Below are 13,243 nucleotides of genomic sequence, written 5' to 3'. Positions count from 1 at the left end.
TCCCCATATATATGTATGGAATGGAGTTTGCAACTGAAAAGAAACTTTGTGTTCCCAACAAGCTAGGTGAAGTACGGCTTTCACACACATCTATCTCTCAGAACTGAGCAAGTGGAGAGACGTTCGTTCATCTAGAACCAAGGGATCGGGTTGCAGGAGACACTTTTTCTCTGCTTTCTCAGTCTGTTTCCTAGTGCCGGTTTGAAGTTCTTGCAGTTTTCACTGTAAAACCGAGTTGGAGCTAGTACCTCCCCATATATATGTATGGAATGGAGCTCGCAACTGAAAAGAAACTTTGTGTTCCCAACAAGCTAGGTGAAGGACGGCTTTCACACACACTTATCTCTCAGAACTGAGCAAGTGGAGAGACGTTCGTTCATCTAGCACCAAGGGAACGGGTTGCAGGAGACACTTTTTCTCTGCTTTCTCAGTCTTTTTCCTAGTGCCGTTTTGAAGTTCCTGCAGTTTTCACTGTAAAACGGAGTTGGAGCTTGTACCTCCGCATATATATATGTGGAATGGAGTTTGCAACTGATAAGAAACTTTGTGTTCCCAACAAGCTAATAGAAGGACGGCTTTCACACACAGTTATCCCTCAGAACTGAGCAAGTGGAGAGACGTTCGTTCATCTAGCACCAAGGGAACGGGTTGCAGGAGACACTTTTTCTCTGTTTTCTCAGTCTGTTTCCTAGTGCCGGTTTGAAGTTCCTGCATTTATCACTGTAAAACCGAGTTGGAGCTTGTACCTCCCCATATATATGTATGGAATGGAGTTTGCAACTGAAAAGAAACTTTGTGTTCCCAACAATCTAGGTGAAGGACGGCTTTCACACACACTTATCTCTCAGAACTGAGCAAGTGGAGAGACGTTCGTTCATCTAGAACCAAGGGATCGGGTTGCAGGAGACACTTTTTCTCTGTTTTCTCAGTCTGTTTCCTAGTGCCGGTTTGAAGTTCCTGCAGTTTTCACTGTAAAACCGAGTTGGAGCCAGTACCTCCCCATATATATGTATGCAATGGAGTTTGCAACTGAAAAGAAACTTTGTGTTCCCAACATGCTAGGTGAAGGACGGCTTTCACACACACTTATCTCTCAGAACTGAGCAAGTGGAGAGACGTTCGTTCATCTAGCACCGAGGGAACGGGTTGCAGGAGACACTTTTTCTCTGCTTTCTCAGTCTTTTTCCTAGTGCCGGTTTGAAGTTCCTGCAGTTTTCACTGTAAAATCGAGTTGGAGCTTGTATCTCCCCATATATATGTATGAAATGAAGTTTGCAACTGAAAAGAAACTTTGTGTTCCGAACAAGCTAGATGAAGGACGGCTTTCACACACACTTATCTCTCAGAACTGAGCAAGTGGAGAGACGTTCGTTCATCTAGCACCAAGGGAACGGGTTGCAGGAGACACGTTTCCTCTGCTTTCTCAGTCTGTTTCCTAGTGCCGATTTGAAGTTCCTGCTGTTTTCACTGTAAAACAGAGTTGGAGCTACTACCTCCCCATATATATGTATGGAATGGAGTTTGCAACTGAAAAGAAACTTTGTGTTCCCAAGAAGCTAGGTGAAGTACGGCTTTCACACACACTTATCTCTCAGAACTGAGCAAGTGGAGAGACTTTCGTTCATCTAGCACCAAGGGAACGGGTTGCAGGAGACACTTTTTCTCTGCCTTCTCAGTCTGTTTCCTAGTGCCGGTTTGAAGTTCCTGCAGTTTTCACTGTAAAATCGAGTTGAAGCTTGTACCTCCCCATATATATGTATGGAATGGAGTTTGCAACTGAAAAGAAACTTTGTGTTCCCAACAAGTTAGGTGAAGGACGGCTTTCAAACACACTTATCTCTCAGAACTGAGCAAGTGGAGAGACGTTCGTTCATCTAGAACCAAGGGATCGGGTTGCAGGAGGCACTTTTTCTCTGCTTTCTCAGTCTGTTTCCTAGTGCCGGTTTGAAGTTACTGCAGTTTTCTACTGTAATAACGAGTTGGAGCTAGTACCTCCCCATATATATGTATGCAATGGAGTTTGCAACTGAAAAGAAACTTTGTGTTCCCAACATGCTAGGTGAAGGACGGCTTTCACACACACTTATCTCTCAGAACTGAGCAAGTGGAGAGACGTTTGTTCATCTAGCACCGAGGGAACGGTTTGCAGGACACACTATTTCTCTGCTTTCTCAGTCTTTTTCCTAGTGCCGGTTTGAAGTTCCTGCAGTTTTCACTGTAAAACCGAGTTGGAGTTTGTACCTTCCCATATATATGTATGGAATGGAGTTTGCAACTGATAAGAAACTTTGTGTTCCCAACAAGCTAGGTGAAGGCGGCTTTCACACACACTTATCTCTCAGAACTGAGCAAGTGGAGAGACGTTCGTTCATCTAGCACCAAGGGAACGGGTTGCAGGAGACACATTTTCTCTGCTTTCTCAGTCTGTTCCTAGTTCTGGTTTGAAGTTCCTGCAGTTTTCACTGTAAAACCGAGTTGAAGCTTATACCTACCCATATATATTTATGGAATGGAGTTAGCAACTGAAAAGACACTTTGTGTTCCCAACAAGCTAGGTGAAGAACGGCTTTCACACACATTTATCTCTCAGAACTGAGCAAGTGGAGAGACGTTCGTTCATTTAGCACCAAGGGAACGGGTTGCAGGGGACACGTTTTCTCTGCTTTCTCAGTCTGTTTCTTAGTGCCGGTTTGAAGTTCCATCAATTTTCACTGTAAAACCGAGTTGAAGCTTGTACCTACCCATATATATGTATGGAATGGAGTTTGCAACTGAAAAGAAACTTTGTGTTCCCAACAAGCTAGGTGAAGGCGGCTTTCACACACACTTATCTCTCAGAACTGAGCAAGTGGAGAGACGTTCGTTAATCTAGCACCAAGGGAACGGGTTGCAGGAGACACTTTTTCTCTGTTTTCTCAGTCTGTTTCCTAGTGCCGGTTTGAAGTTCCAGCAGTTTTCACTGTAAAACCGAGTTGGAGCTTGTACCTCCCCATATATATGTATGGAATGGAGTTTGCAACTGAAAAGAAACTTTGTGTTCCCAACAAGCTAGGTGAAGGCGGCTTTCACACACACTTATCTCTCAGAACTGAGCAAGTGGAGAGACGTTCGTTAATCTAGCACCAAGGGAACGGGTTGCAGGAGACACTTTTTCTCTGTTTTCTCAGTCTGTTTCCTAGTGCCGGTTTGAAGTTCCAGCAGTTTTCACTGTAAAACCGAGTTGGAGCTTGTACCTCCCCATATATATGTATGGAATGGAGTTTGCAACTGAAAAGAAACTTTGTGTTCCCAACAAGCTAGGTGAAGTACGGCTTTCACACACATTTATCTCTCAGAACTGAGCAAGTGGAGAGACGTTCGTTCATCTAGAACCAAGGGATCGGGTTGCAGGAGACACTTTTTCTCTGCTTTCTCAGTCTGTTTCCTAGTGCCGGTTTGAAGTTCCTGCAGTTTTCACTGTAAAATCGAGTTGGAGCTTGGACCTCCCCATATATATGTATGCAATGGAGTTAGCAACTGAAAAGAAACTTTGTGTTCCCAACATGCTAGGTGAAGGACGGCTTTCACACACACTTATCTCTCAGAACTGAGCAAGTGGACAGACGTTCGTTCATCTAGCACCGAGGGAACGGTTTGCAGGGGACACTTTTTCTCTGCTTTCTCAGTCTGTTTCCTAGTGCCGGTTTGAAGTTCCTGCAGTTTTCACTGTAAAACCGAGTTGGAGCTTGTACCTCCCCAAATATATGTATGGAATTGTGTTTGCAACTGAAAAGAAACTTTGTGTTCCCAACAAGCTAATAGAAGGACGGCTTTCACACACAGTTATCCCTCAGAACTGAGCAAGTGGAGAGACGTTCGTTCATCTAGCACCAAGGGATCGGGTTGCAGGAGGCACTTTTTCTCTGCTTTCTCAGTCTGTTTCCTAGTGCCGGTTTGAAGTTACTGCAGTTTTCTACTGTAATAACGAGTTGGAGCTAGTACCTCCCCATATATATGTATGCAATGGAGTTTGCAACTGAAAAGAAACTTTGTGTTCCCAACATGCTAGGTGAAGGACGGCTTTCACACACACTTATCTCTCAGAACTGAGCAAGTGGAGAGACGTTTGTTCATCTAGCACCGAGGGAACGGTTTGCAGGACACACTTTTTCTCTGCTTTCTCAGTCTTTTTCCTAGTGCCGGTTTGAAGTTCCTGCAGTTTTCACTGTAAAACCGAGTTGGAGTTTGTACCTTCCCATATATATGTATGGAATGGAGTTTGCAACTGATAAGAAACTTTGTGTTCCCAACAAGCTAGGTGAAGGCGGCTTTCACACACACTTATCTCTCAGAACTGAGCAAGTGGAGAGACGTTCGTTCATCTAGCACCAAGGGAACGGGTTGCAGGAGACACATTTTCTCTGCTTTCTCAGTCTGTTCCTAGTTCTGGTTTGAAGTTCCTGCAGTTTTCACTGTAAAACCGAGTTGAAGCTTATACCTACCCATATATATTTATGGAATGGAATTAGCAACTGAAAAGACACTTTGTGTTCCCAACAAGCTAGGTGAAGAACGGCTTTCACACACATTTATCTCTCAGAACTGAGCAAGTGGAGAGACGTTCGTTCATTTAGCACCAAGGGAACGGGTTGCAGGAGACACGTTTTCTCTGCTTTCTCAGTCTGTTTCTTAGTGCCGGTTTGAAGTTCCATCAATTTTCACTGTAAAACCGAGTTGAAGCTTGTACCTACCCATATATATGTATGGAATGGAGTTTGCAACTGAAAAGAAACTTTGTGTTCCCAACAAGCTAGGTGAAGGCGGCTTTCACACACACTTATCTCTCAGAACTGAGCAAGTGGAGAGACGTTCGTTAATCTAGCACCAAGGGAACGGGTTGCAGGAGACACTTTTTCTCTGTTTTCTCAGTCTGTTTCCTAGTGCCGGTTTGAAGTTCCAGCAGTTTTCACTGTAAAACCGAGTTGGAGCTTGTACCTCCCCATATATATGTATGGAATGGAGTTTGCAACTGAAAAGAAACTTTGTGTTCCCAACAAGCTAGGTGAAGGCGGCTTTCACACACACTTATCTCTCAGAACTGAGCAAGTGGAGAGACGTTCGTTAATCTAGCACCAAGGGAACGGGTTGCAGGAGACACTTTTTCTCTGTTTTCTCAGTCTGTTTCCTAGTGCCGGTTTGAAGTTCCAGCAGTTTTCACTGTAAAACCGAGTTGGAGCTTGTACCTCCCCATATATATGTATGGAATGGAGTTTGCAACTGAAAAGAAACTTTGTGTTCCCAACAAGCTAGGTGAAGTACGGCTTTCACACACATTTATCTCTCAGAACTGAGCAAGTGGAGAGACGTTCGTTCATCTAGAACCAAGGGATCGGGTTGCAGGAGACACTTTTTCTCTGCTTTCTCAGTCTGTTTCCTAGTGCCGGTTTGAAGTTCCTGCAGTTTTCACTGTAAAACCGAGTTGGAGCTTGTACCTCCCCATATATATGTATGCAATGGAGTTTGCAACTGAAAAGAAACTTTGTGTTCCCAACATGCTAGGTGAAGGACGGCTTTCACACACACTTATCTCTCAGAACTGAGCAAGTGGAGAGACGTTCGTTCATCTAGCACCGAGGGAACGGTTTGCAGGGGACACTTTTTCTCTGCTTTCTCAGTCTGTTTCCTAGTGCCGGTTTGAAGTTCCTGCAGTTTTCACTGTAAAACCGAGTTGGAGCTTGTACCTCCCCAAATATATGTATGGAATTGTGTTTGCAACTGAAAAGAAACTTTGTGTTCCCAACAAGCTAATAGAAGGACGGCTTTCACACACAGTTATCCCTCAGAACTGAGCAAGTGGAGAGACGTTCGTTCATCTAGCACCAAGGGAACGGGTTGCAGGAGACACTTTTTCTCTGTTTTCTCAGTCTGTTTCCTAGTGCCGGTTTGAAGTTACTGCAGTTTTCTACTGTAATAACGAGTTGGAGCTAGTACCTCCCCATATATATGTATGCAATGGAGTTTGCAACTGAAAAGAAACTTTGTGTTCCCAACATGCTAGGTGAAGGACGGCTTTCACACACACTTATCTCTCAGAACTGAGCAAGTGGAGAGACGTTTGTTCATCTAGCACCGAGGGAATGGTTTGCAGGACACACTTTTTCTCTGCTTTCTCAGTCTTTTTCCTAGTGCCGGTTTGAAGTTCCTGCAGTTTTCACTGTAAAACCGAGTTGGAGTTTGTACCTTCCCATATATATGTATGGAATGGAGTTTGCAACTGATAAGAAACTTTGTGTTCCCAACAAGCTAGGTGAAGGCGGCTTTCACACACACTTATCTCTCAGAACTGAGCAAGTGGAGAGACGTTCGTTCATCTAGCACCAAGGGAACGGGTTGCAGGAGACACATTTTCTCTGCTTTCTCAGTCTGTTCCTAGTTCTGGTTTGAAGTTCCTGCAGTTTTCACTGTAAAACCGAGTTGAAGCTTATACCTACCCATATATATTTATGGAATGGAGTTAGCAACTGAAAAGACACTTTGTGTTCCCAACAAGCTAGGTGAAGAACGGCTTTCACACACATTTATCTCTCAGAACTGAGCAAGTGGAGAGACGTTCGTTCATTTAGCACCAAGGGAACGGGTTGCAGGGGACACGTTTTGTCTGCTTTCTCAGTCTGTTTCTTAGTGCCGGTTTGAAGTTCCATCAATTTTCACTGTAAAACCGAGTTGAAGCTTGTACCTACCCATATATATGTATGGAATGGAGTTTGCAACTGAAAAGAAACTTTGTGTTCCCAACAAGCTAGGTGAAGGCGGCTTTCACACACACTTATCTCTCAGAACTGAGCAAGTGGAGAGACGTTCGTTAATCTAGCACCAAGGGAACGGGTTGCAGGAGACACTTTTTCTCTGTTTTCTCAGTCTGTTTCCTAGTGCCGGTTTGAAGTTCCAGCAGTTTTCACTGTAAAACCGAGTTGGAGCTTGTACCTCCCCATATATATGTATGGAATGGAGTTTGCAACTGAAAAGAAACTTTGTGTTCCCAACAAGCTAGGTGAAGGCGGCTTTCACACACACTTATCTCTCAGAACTGAGCAAGTGGAGAGACGTTCGTTAATCTAGCACCAAGGGAACGGGTTGCAGGAGACACTTTTTCTCTGTTTTCTCAGTCTGTTTCCTAGTGCCGGTTTGAAGTTCCAGCAGTTTTCACTGTAAAACCGAGTTGGAGCTTGTACCTCCCCATATATATGTATGGAATGGAGTTTGCAACTGATAAGAAACTTTGTGTTCCCAACAAGCTAGGTGAAGGCGGCTTTCACACACACTTATCTCTCAGAACTGAGCAAGTGGAGAGACGTTCGTTCATCTAGCACCAAGGGAACGGGTTGCAGGAGACACATTTTCTCTGCTTTCTCAGTCTGTTCCTAGTTCTGGTTTGAAGTTCCTGCAGTTTTCACTGTAAAACCGAGTTGAAGCTTATACCTACCCATATATATTTATGGAATGGAGTTAGCAACTGAAAAGACACTTTGTGTTCCCAACAAGCTAGGTGAAGAACGGCTTTCACACACATTTATCTCTCAGAACTGAGCAAGTGGAGAGACGTTCGTTCATTTAGCACCAAGGGAACGGGTTGCAGGGGACACGTTTTCTCTGCTTTCTCAGTCTGTTTCTTAGTGCCGGTTTGAAGTTCCATCAATTTTCACTGTAAAACCGAGTTGAAGCTTGTACCTACCCATATATATGTATGGAATGGAGTTTGCAACTGAAAAGAAACTTTGTGTTCCCAACAAGCTAGGTGAAGGCGGCTTTCACACACACTTATCTCTCAGAACTGAGCAAGTGGAGAGACGTTCGTTAATCTAGCACCAAGGGAACGGGTTGCAGGAGACACTTTTTCTCTGTTTTCTCAGTCTGTTTCCTAGTGCCGGTTTGAAGTTCCAGCAGTTTTCACTGTAAAACCGAGTTGGAGCTTGTACCTCCCCATATATATGTATGGAATGGAGTTTGCAACTGAAAAGAAACTTTGTGTTCCCAACAAGCTAGGTGAAGGCGGCTTTCACACACACTTATCTCTCAGAACTGAGCAAGTGGAGAGACGTTCGTTAATCTAGCACCAAGGGAACGGGTTGCAGGAGACACTTTTTCTCTGTTTTCTCAGTCTGTTTCCTAGTGCCGGTTTGAAGTTCCAGCAGTTTTCACTGTAAAACCGAGTTGGAGCTTGTACCTCCCCATATATATGTATGGAATGGAGTTTGCAACTGAAAAGAAACTTTGTGTTCCCAACAAGCTAGGTGAAGTACGGCTTTCACACACATTTATCTCTCAGAACTGAGCAACTGGAGAGACGTTCGTTCATCTAGAACCAAGGGATCGGGTTGCAGGAGACACTTTTTCTCTGCTTTCTCAGTCTGTTTCCTAGTGCCGGTTTGAAGTTCCTGCAGTTTTCACTGTAAAATCGAGTTGGAGCTTGGACCTCCCCATATATATGTATGCAATGGAGTTAGCAACTGAAAAGAAACTTTGTGTTCCCAACATGCTAGGTGAAGGACGGCTTTCACACACACTTATCTCTCAGAACTGAGCAAGTGGACAGACGTTCGTTCATCTAGCACCGAGGGAACGGTTTGCAGGGGACACTTTTTCTCTGCTTTCTCAGTCTGTTTCCTAGTGCCGGTTTGAAGTTCCTGCAGTTTTCACTGTAAAACCGAGTTGGAGCTTGTACCTCCCCAAATATATGTATGGAATTGTGTTTGCAACTGAAAAGAAACTTTGTGTTCCCAACAAGCTAATAGAAGGACGGCTTTCACACACAGTTATCCCTCAGAACTGAGCAAGTGGAGAGACGTTCGTTCATCTAGCACCAAGGGATCGGGTTGCAGGAGGCACTTTTTCTCTGCTTTCTCAGTCTGTTTCCTAGTGCTGGTTTGAAGTTACTGCAGTTTTCTACTGTAATAACGAGTTGGAGCTAGTACCTCCCCATATATATGTATGCAATGGAGTTTGCAACTGAAAAGAAACTTTGTGTTCCCAACATGCTAGGTGAAAGACGGCTTTCACACACACTTATCTCTCAGAACTGAGCAAGTGGAGAGACGTTTGTTCAACTAGCACCGAGGGAACGGTTTGCAGGACACACTTTTTCTCTGCTTTCTCAGTCTTTTTCCTAGTGCCGGTTTGAAGTTCCTGCAGTTTTCACTGTAAAACCGAGTTGGAGTTTGTACCTTCCCATATATATGTATGGAATGGAGTTTGCAACTGATAAGAAACTTTGTGTTCCCAACAAGCTAGGTGAAGGCGGCTTTCACACACACTTATCTCTCAGAACTGAGCAAGTGGAGAGACGTTCGTTCATCTAGCACCAAGGGAACGGGTTGCAGGAGACACATTTTCTCTGCTTTCTCAGTCTGTTCCTAGTTCTGGTTTGAAGTTCCTGCAGTTTTCACTGTAAAACCGAGTTGAAGCTTATACCTACCCATATATATTTATGGAATGGAATTAGCAACTGAAAAGACACTTTGTGTTCCCAACAAGCTAGGTGAAGAACGGCTTTCACACACATTTATCTCTCAGAACTGAGCAAGTGGAGAGACGTTCGTTCATTTAGCACCAAGGGAACGGGTTGCAGGAGACACGTTTTCTCTGCTTTCTCAGTCTGTTTCTTAGTGCCGGTTTGAAGTTCCATCAATTTTCACTGTAAAACCGAGTTGAAGCTTGTACCTACCCATATATATGTATGGAATGGAGTTTGCAACTGAAAAGAAACTTTGTGTTCCCAACAAGCTAGGTGAAGGCGGCTTTCACACACACTTATCTCTCAGAACTGAGCAAGTGGAGAGACGTTCGTTAATCTAGCACCAAGGGAACGGGTTGCAGGAGACACTTTTTCTCTGTTTTCTCAGTCTGTTTCCTAGTGCCGGTTTGAAGTTCAAGCAGTTTTCACTGTAAAACCGAGTTGGAGCTTGTACCTCCCCATATATATGTATGGAATGGAGTTTGCAACTGAAAAGAAACTTTGTGTTCCCAACAAGCTAGGTGAAGGCGGCTTTCACACACACTTATCTCTCAGAACTGAGCAAGTGGAGAGACGTTCGTTAATCTAGCACCAAGGGAACGGGTTGCAGGAGACACTTTTTCTCTGTTTTCTCAGTCTGTTTCCTAGTGCCGGTTTGAAGTTCCAGCAGTTTTCACTGTAAAACCGAGTTGGAGCTTGTACCTCCCCATATATATGTATGGAATGGAGTTTGCAACTGAAAAGAAACTTTGTGTTCCCAACAAGCTAGGTGAAGTACGGCTTTCACACACATTTATCTCTCAGAACTGAGCAAGTGGAGAGACGTTCGTTCATCTAGAACCAAGGGATCGGGTTGCAGGAGACACTTTTTCTCTGCTTTCTCAGTCTGTTTCCTAGTGCCGGTTTGAAGTTCCTGCAGTTTTCACTGTAAAACCGAGTTGGAGCTTGTACCTCCCCATATATATGTATGCAATGGAGTTTGCAACTGAAAAGAAACTTTGTGTTCCCAACATGCTAGGTGAAGGACGGCTTTCACACACACTTATCTCTCAGAACTGAGCAAGTGGACAGACGTTCGTTCATCTAGCACCGAGGGAACGGTTTGCAGGGGACACTTTTTCTCTGCTTTCTCAGTCTGTTTCCTAGTGCCGGTTTGAAGTTCCTGCAGTTTTCACTGTAAAACCGAGTTGGAGCTTGTACCTCCCCAAATATATGTATGGAATTGTGTTTGCAACTGAAAAGAAACTTTGTGTTCCCAACAAGCTAATAGAAGGACGGCTTTCACACACAGTTATCCCTCAGAACTGAGCAAGTGGAGAGACGTTCGTTCATCTAGCACCAAGGGAACGGGTTGCAGGAGACACTTTTTCTCTGTTTTCTCAGTCTGTTTCCTAGTGCCGGTTTGAAGTTCCTGCAGTTTTCACTGTAAAACCGAGTTGGAGCTTGTACCTCCCCATATATATGTATGGAATTGTGTTTGCAACTGAAAAGAAACTTTGTGTTCCCAACAAGCTAGGTGAAGGACGGCTTTCACACACACTTATCTCTCAGAACTGAGCAAGTGGAGAGACGTTCGTTCATCTAGAACCAAGGGATCGGGTTGCAGGAGACACTTTTTCTCTGTTTTCTCAGTCTGTTTCCTAGTGCCGGTTTGAAGTTCCTGCAGTTTTCACTGTAAAACCGAGTTGGAGCCAGTACCTCCCCATATATATGTATGCAATGGAGTTTGCAACTGAAAAGAAACTTTGTGTTCCCAACATGCTAGGTGAAGGACGGCTTTCACACACACTTATCTCTCAGAACTGAGCAAGTGGAGAGACGTTCGTTCATTTAGCACCGAGGGAACGGGTTGCAGGAGACACTTTTTCTCTGCTTTCTCAGTCTTTTTCCTAGTGCCGGTTTGAAGTTCTTGCAGTTTTCACTGTAAAATCGAGTTGGAGCTTGTATCTCCCCATATATATGTATGAAATGAAGTTTGCAACTGAAAAGAAACTTTGTGTTCCCAACATGCTAGGTGAAGGACGGCTTTCACACACACTTATCTCTCAGAACTGAGCAAGTGGAGAGACGTTCGTTCATCTACCAATAAGGGAACTGGTTGCAGGAGACACATTTTCTCTGCTTTCTCAGTCTGTTTCCTAGTGCCGGTTTGAAGTTCCTGCAGTTTTCACTGTAAAACCGAGTTGTAGCTAGTACCTCCCCATATATATGTATGGAAAGGAGTTTGCAACTGAAAAGAAACTTTGTGTTCCCAACAAGCTAGTTGAAGGACGGCTTTCACACACACTTATCACTCAGAACTGAGCAATAGGAGAGACGTTCGTTCAACTATCACCCAGGGAACGGGTTGCAGGAGACACTTTTTTCTGCTTTCTCAGTCTGTTTCCTAGTGCCGGTTTGAAGTTCCTGCAGTTTTCACTGTAAAACCGAGTTGGAGCTAGTACCTCCCCATATATATGTATGGAATGGAGTTTGCAACTGAAAAGAAACTTTGTGTTCCCAACAAGCTAGTTGAAGGACGGCTTTCACACACACTTATCTCTCAGAACTGACCAAGTGGAGAGACTTTCGTTCATCTAGCACCAACGGAACGGGATGCAGGAAACACTTTTTGTCTGCATTCTCAGTCTGTTTCCTAGTGCCGGTTTGAAGTTCCTGCAGTTTTCACTGTAAAACCGAGTTGGAGCTAGTACCTCCCCATATATATGTATGGAATAGAGTTTGCAACTGAAGAGAAACTTTGTGTTCCCAAAAAGCTAGATAAAGAAAGGCTTTCACACAATATTATCTCTCAGAACTGAGCAAGTGGAGACACGTTCGTTCAACTAGCATCCAGGGAACGGGTTGCAGGAGACACTTTTTCTCTGCTTTCTCAGTCTGTTTCCTAGTGCCGGTTTGAATTTCCTGCAGTTTTCACTGTAAAACCGAGATCGAGGTAGTACCTCCCGATATATATGTATGGAATGGAGTTTGGAACTGAAAAGAAACTTTGTGTTCCCAACATGCTAGGTGAAGGACGGCTTTCACACACACTTATCTCTCAGAACTGAGCAAGTGGAGAGACGTTCGTTCATCTAGCACCGAGGGAACGGTTTGCAGGGGACACTTTTTCTCTGCTTTCTCAGTCTGTTTCCTAGTGCCGGTTTGAAGTTCCTGCAGTTTTCACTGTAAAACCGAGTTGGAGCTTGTACCTCCCCAAATATATGTATGGAATTGTGTTTGCAACTGAAAAGAAACTTTGTGTTCCCAACAAGCTAATAGAAGGACGGCTTTCACACACAGTTATCCCTCAGAACTGAGCAAGTGGAGAGACGTTCGTTCATCTAGCACCAAGGGAACGGGTTGCAGGAGACACTTTTTCTCTGTTTTCTCAGTCTGTTTCCTAGTGCCGGTTTGAAGTTCCTGCAGTTTTCACTGTAAAACCGAGTTGGAGCTTGTACCTCCCCATATATATGTATGGAATGGAGTTTGCAACTGAAAAGAAACTTTGTGTTCCCAACAAGCTAGGTGAAGGACGGCTTTCACACACACTTATCTCTCAGAACTGAGCAAGTGGAGAGACGTTCGTTCATCTAGAACCAAGGGATCGGGTTGCAGGAGACACTTTTTCTCTGTTTTCTCAGTCTGTTTCCTAGTGCCGGTTTGAAGTTCCTGCAGTTTTCACTGTAAAACCGAGTTGGAGCCAGTACCTCCCCATATATATGTATGCAATGGAGTTTGCAACTGAAAAGAAACTTTGTGTTCCCAACATGC

The sequence above is a fragment of the Camelus bactrianus genome, chromosome 26 (assembly GCF_048773025.1).
Source record: "Camelus bactrianus isolate YW-2024 breed Bactrian camel chromosome 26, ASM4877302v1, whole genome shotgun sequence".
Lineage (NCBI taxonomy): Eukaryota > Metazoa > Chordata > Mammalia > Artiodactyla > Camelidae > Camelus > Camelus bactrianus.
The sequence above is the reverse complement of the archived record's forward strand: the minus strand, read 5'-3'. Positions refer to the sequence as shown.